Source organism: Schistocerca americana, chromosome 2 (assembly GCF_021461395.2).
Source record: "Schistocerca americana isolate TAMUIC-IGC-003095 chromosome 2, iqSchAmer2.1, whole genome shotgun sequence".
NCBI classification, from domain to species: domain Eukaryota; kingdom Metazoa; phylum Arthropoda; class Insecta; order Orthoptera; family Acrididae; genus Schistocerca; species Schistocerca americana.
In genome coordinates this window covers 937,292,095-937,298,666 of record NC_060120.1, presented here as the reverse complement: position 1 = coordinate 937,298,666, position 6,572 = coordinate 937,292,095, and positions in this window count along the sequence as shown.

The window sequence follows — 6,572 nt, the reverse complement described above, 5'->3', positions numbered from 1 at the left end:
GGTCAAGATCCTTGGCACAAATTTTGTGGCGACAAGATGCATGCCCAATTCATCAGTTGACATTCGTTGACATATCCCACAACCAATACCCACTTCATCTACGAGGTCTTGAATGGTTCGACGTCGATCCGCACGAACCAGTTGCTGAAGTTTGGCAACAATGTTTGGCGTTGTGCGGGTAATGGGCCTTCCAGTGTGAGCATCATCTTCAACGTCTGTACGGCCGGCCCTGAACCGAGCATGCCACTCAAACACATGTGTACGGCTCATGCTCTGTTCCCCAAACACTTGTTGAATCATTGCAAGGGTCTCTGTAGCACTTTTCCCGAGATTCGCACAGAATTTGATACACATGGGTTGTTCTGTTCGCGGATCCATCCTAAAATCGCCACGCACCAAACACAGAGTATTACGGAAATCAGTGTGGACACACAACACTTCCTCCCAGTTGAACGCCACTCCGCACACTGACTCATCAGATATGGAGCTCTCGCCACCTAGCGGTGCAAAGATCCACTACTCCTACTTTCCAGATGGCAGCACCAGTCCCAAAAATTTTTGATTCCACCTTGTATAATCAACACAAGGAGGCTATCTATGCATTGCAGTAAAAAGCAACAATGGCCGCCATTTTTCATGACAACAAAACTTGGCATATTGGTTAAGTGGATGCAACACAACGACCTATACAAATATTACACACTAAAGGCCAAAGAAATTGGTACACCTGCCTAGTATCGTATGGGGCTCCCGCAAGTACTTAGAAGTACTGCAACACGACGTGGCATGGACTCGAGTAATGTCTGAAATAATGCTGGAAAGAAGTGGTACCATGAATCCTGCAGGGCTGTCCATAAATTCTTAAAAGTACGAGGGAGTGAACATCTCTTCTGAGCAACACGTTGCAAGGCATCCCAGATATGCTCAATAATGACTGTTAATGACTGGAAACATGTTGCGTGGTTGGACGAGTCTCGTTTCAAATTGAATCGAGCGTATGAACCTGTACGGGTATGGAGACAACCTCTTGAATCCATGTGCCCTGCATGTCAGCAGGGGACTGTTCAAGCTGGTGGAGACTCTGTAATGGCGTGGGGCTTGTGCAGTTGGAGTTACATGGGACGCCTGACACGTCTAGGTATCGCTCTGACAGGTGACACGTATGTAAATATCCTGTCTGATCACCTGCATCCATCAGGACACTGCGACACCTCACACGTCCAGAATTGCTACAGAATGGCTCCAGGAGCCCTCTTCTGAATTTGAGCACTTCCGTTGGCCACCAAACTCCTCAGACATGAACATTATTGAGCATATATGGAATGTGTTGCAAAGTGCTGTTGAGAAGAGATCTCCAACCTCTCGTACGGATTTATAGACAGCCATGCAGGACTCATGGTGTCAGTTCCCTACAGCACTACTTCAGACATTAGTAGAGTCCATGCCACGTCGTGTTGCGGCACCTCTGCGTCCTCGCGGGTGGTCAGTTTTAATCTATAATGGGGAATAACTCAGGATAGAGATGAGATACAACGAAATGTTTTAGATAAAAGTTGTAGTTGGCAAACAGGTTCGCGCATAAATGGCCCTGGCCTTGACCGTGATTTGCAAGATGATTTGGAGGTTAAAGCGATTTTTTAAAATGACGTTCCTAATATCTGATTTGAGATTTGAAAAGAGCGGGAAATTTTACCTATAAAATAGTACATGATTCAAGGTCAAGGCAAGGTTCAGTGAAGATCAAACAAGCAAACATGTTTTTGGTTCTAGTAGAGACTGGCTTGGAATGGAGGAGGGATACAGCGAAATACAATGTTAGATGTACATTGTAAGGGTTGTAAGGGATCACGTACCATTACCAACAACCACGATCTTAAAGGTTCTAAGGTTGTTCGAAGGTTGATCTTTGTTTTATGAAGACCCCTTCTGTGACGTCGGATTTGGAAAGAGCGAAGCGAGATTTGAACTTTAAGTTTTAATTAACGTGTTTATTGGCAAAAATAAATATATCACAACGTACAAACGTTATTTTGAGGTTTGCAAATCATAATAAATATTAATAAAACGTATATCATTGATTCACAAGTCGTTGAATCAGTCCTCTCCTATCTCATTCCTCGGGGTGACCTTCCAATTAGCATCTAACATTCTATTTTGCTGTACCCCTCCTTTATTCTAAGTTACTCCCTCCTAGAACTAAAAACATATCTGCTTATTTGACCTTCATTAAGCGGGCCATGGCCTTGGATAATGTATCACTTTATACGTAAAATTTGCCACTCTTTTCAAATATTGAATCAAATATAAATAAGTTACAAAAAACTGCAACCAGTCACTTTTTTTTAATAATTATGTTTCATTCCATGAACCGGTTGCCGGACCTTTTCAGGTTCATTCCCCCAGATGATTTCTGGAGGCTACATCACTTTTTCTAGCATAATGCTGGGTGCTGGCTCTATGACCAGAAGATGGAACACGCTTTAATGTATCGCCATGACTTATTTATCTGTCGATATGGATGTAAATTTATTGTTTTACTTCGTGCGATAGTATGGGAGGCTTTTTTCCGTTAGTGTCCGTCAGTCTTCTTCCATTTTGATATCCAGTTGGTATATCACTTCTCACACTTTTAGACAATCAATATTAATTTACGCTCTGGCAGCGAAACTTTACCACCATCCAGCATGTGCTATGCAACTGTTGCTTGTAACAAAGATCTTGACGCCTACTTTGCTCAGAGATATAATTTTTTTCCTTTTTTTATTTGTTAAAGTCGACATAAGGGCAAATATTTTAATCAGACTGGCGATAATATGAGAGTACAAAATAAAATAAATAAATAAATTTATTAATTACTACAAGAACAAACTTCAAGTGATCTGATGTCTTACTTATAAAATACGTATATAAACGTATAATACTGTCAGTTTATAGCAAATATTTTAATTAAGATTGGCATTAACATGAATGTCCAGGAATCAATTATACAGGGTTATTGTATTTGTGATGAGATACAGCTGTTTGTATGACTATGACTTTTATATTTAAATTTAAAATTTAAATAATAACAAACCTTCAAATGAACTGTTGACTAATTTCTGTTCTTCGTTAATACGATCTGGAATATTAGTAAGAGTAGATTCTGTTTATTTTAGCTAAAGGTAGTATGTATAAAAGTTATAGTGTGTGTATGACCATACATTTTATATTTAAAAACCAAGACAGATAAACTAATCCACACAACAAAATTAAATCAGTTCTTTCTGCTTTTAGTTGAGAGAAAAAGGGGGAGAGAGCGAGAGATAGTTTCAACGCCGCCAATGTTCACACATGCGATAATCACAACTTGATATCATCCATGTACTTGAGCACATGGCTCTGAACTTACCACAAAGGAATGCCTATTTTCGTTATAATCTGAACAAATCTGCGATGCGAGAATTTACTCTGTACAAACATTTCTCAAAAGCACATACGATTCGCAAGAAACGAAAGCAGTCCCTGTGAAACGCACGGATTAAGGCTAGAGCATCCAAAAATCTCACCCCGATGTACGAGGGATATTTCGGAAGTCCTGCACACTGCGCGTGCGCGACCGTTACGATGGCGTGATCAAGTTAAAATTCGTGTTAATTGTGAGCGAGACTTTAGGCGTGTTGGTCGTAATATGTGTTTGCTGATTCACGTGACTGTGTGAGAGTAATTCAGTTTTAATATGGAAGGTAAAACCAATTCAGGTCGGATTACGGTTAGTGACCAGCGTTCCTACATAAAAATCGAATCTCTACGTGATAAGAACCCAACGAAAGAGAGAGGTGTGTAGGAATAGTGTAGTAGATCGCATAACAGTATCACGGTGATCTGCTCGTTGCCGTGAAGGTCAGGCAAGAACTGAGGACAACCCAAAAAGTGGAAAGCCTTCAACTGCAACAGACTAGACCTCTCAGGTTATGTTAATGACATTTTGAGAGAGGATAGACGAAAAACATGTGAAGAAATTGACTGACGCCGGAATGTCTGTTCAAATGGTTCAAATGGCTCTGAGCACTATGGGACTCAACTGCTGAGGTCATTAGTCCCCTAGAACTTAGAACTAGTTAAACCTAACTAACCTAAGGACATCACAAACATCCATGCCCGAGGCAGGATTCGAACCTGCGACCGTAGCGGTCTTGCGGTTCCAGACTGCAGCGCCTTTAACCGCACGGCCACTTCGGCCGGCGGAATGTCTGTCACTTCAGTTTACAAAGCCATAATTGAAAAGTTAAGGGCGAGAAAGTAGCTGCCAGATGTGTTCCGCATGATTTGAGTGAAGAGCAGAAGGCATGCCGCAAAAGAATCGCAGAAGAATTGCTTCAACGTTATCGAACAGAAGGAGAAGCGTTTCTGAAAAGGATTGTTGCACTTGATGAAACATGGGTACGAGATTTCGAGACAGGAATGGTCTCAGTTGTCACAGTGGAAAAATTCCACTACCAACAATCAAAGGCGAAACTGATGATGATCTTTGCTTATGACATGAATGGAGTCGTAGTTACAAATAGTGCCTCGGTAAATATCTAACAGGCACGTACTACAAGCTGTTTCTGCAAAATGTTTTGCTCCAGAAAATTCGTCAAAGAAGAATTCATTCTTGCAGCTGGTGTCATTGTGCACGACAATGCAAGACCACGTACACTTCTACCAGTGACAAAAACGCTCGACAAATATGGTGAGAAATACTTACCCGCCCACCACACAATTCTGATATGAGCCCAACAGACTTTGATTTGCTTCCCAAATTGAAGAAACAACAACGTGGGAAAAATTTTGATACAACTGATGAAGCTTCCAATAGCGTGGCCCGAGTAATCAGGTAGCTCAACTATGAAGGTGCCCTATCCGGAACACAACAGTTGCCAAAATATTCGGAAGCTGTCATAAGGAAGAATGGAGATTATATTGAAGTCATGTAAAGGTATTTAGTAAAAATAAATTATTTTCTTCAATTCTATCTTCAGTGTGGAGAACTTTTGAAATAACCCTCGTATGGAACAGCGTATTGAAGCTGCAGATTTGCATCATCCATCGGGAAACTAGCACCAGACTGCCCCTACAACACAAAAGCCGAGCCCAGAGCGGCTTTCTGTTGCGACCACGTTATCTCCAACTGAAATTTTCGAGGGGAGCACAGTGACCGGATCTATCAGTACGAAGTTCCTGAACATCCGGAGACATCCCATGTGCGGCTACGTAGAGATAAATGCCCCTCACAGCCAAGCAGTGCACTCTGTCAGAACTACTATAAACCGTTTATCATAAGAATAAACCTGATGTAAAGATTGCACTATGAATTCTTCCGCTTTGCTGTAACCTCACTGGATTTCAGTTTCACGTGGGATTGTAGCCAAGCTGTCTCGAGTACTATCAAGTACGGTAATAAGGGTACGTTTTGTGCTGTGCGTTACGCGCACATCGACTTGGGGAGAATAAGGGACAACAGTTTGATCGGTGCATTTAACTTGGACAGCACTGGCCGGTCAGCTGGTACAGCTAGCCTGCAGTGACGCGGCCAGCTTGCAGTTCACACGTAAAAGGAGACGAGCAGAGGAGCAATACAGCGTCGAATGCCATTTATTTTTTAAAAAGAAGGTAATAATTCACTGCAAATCTCCCACAATACGCTTCTTAGACGACTATACGAAAACCGCAACACGTTATCGTTTTTAGCTAATGTACCGTTGTAATTAAAAACAAAAATTATGAAAATTTCTGACTTAGGCATAGGGTAATTTTTCTGCATAAGCTGTGTGTAACGTGAGAGAGTATTGAAGGATTTCACCGTATAGTTAAATATTAAAGCCACTGAAGGTATTACTTAGAGCCAGTCGTCTGGTAATCTCTCAGCTCCTTCCTTACCCGAATCCGAGAAATACATTTCAGTTCTGTAAGTGTCACCTGCTACGTTGATAATGAGCCTGTCAACAACAAAATCAAAGAAGCCAACCAGGCGCAGCATTTTCTCTTCTTCTTTTATGACGAGTCGTTCTATATCCCGCCAGTGTTCTGCAATATGTGAAAAAGCTGCGTGCGTTAGTTCCAGTGCGTCTGGCAGCTTAACAGTTGGGTTACATCTCGGGTCAAATTCCGCAGCTTGGCTCCAGATCAGTGCTGTTTGGTTCATATTGTAATGGCACAGTAGCAAATTTAAAAATGCAGCATTTGTAAGATGTGCTCGATGCTGCGAAAATGATTGTTTTTCATGTTTATACGATACTTATCTACCTCTGTAGTACAAAACGATGGTCATAGTCCAATTAAAATGGATTTGGTTTTTCATTTTTGCCTTAAAATTAAATTGTTATGTTTTCTTAATTTAAACAACTTTTATGAACAGTCTTTCATAAAACATCGATAATTAAGAGTTTGTATATGAAATGAAAACAGGAATTTCGCGTCCAATATGTAATTAGAAACAAGAAGTCGTGCATTATTCATAAAAATTGATTATTTTATAATTACGAGATGTAGGTATTTCAAATCGAACGAGAAAAGAAATGATACTGGGGAGATGTGAACAACGAATGACCGCA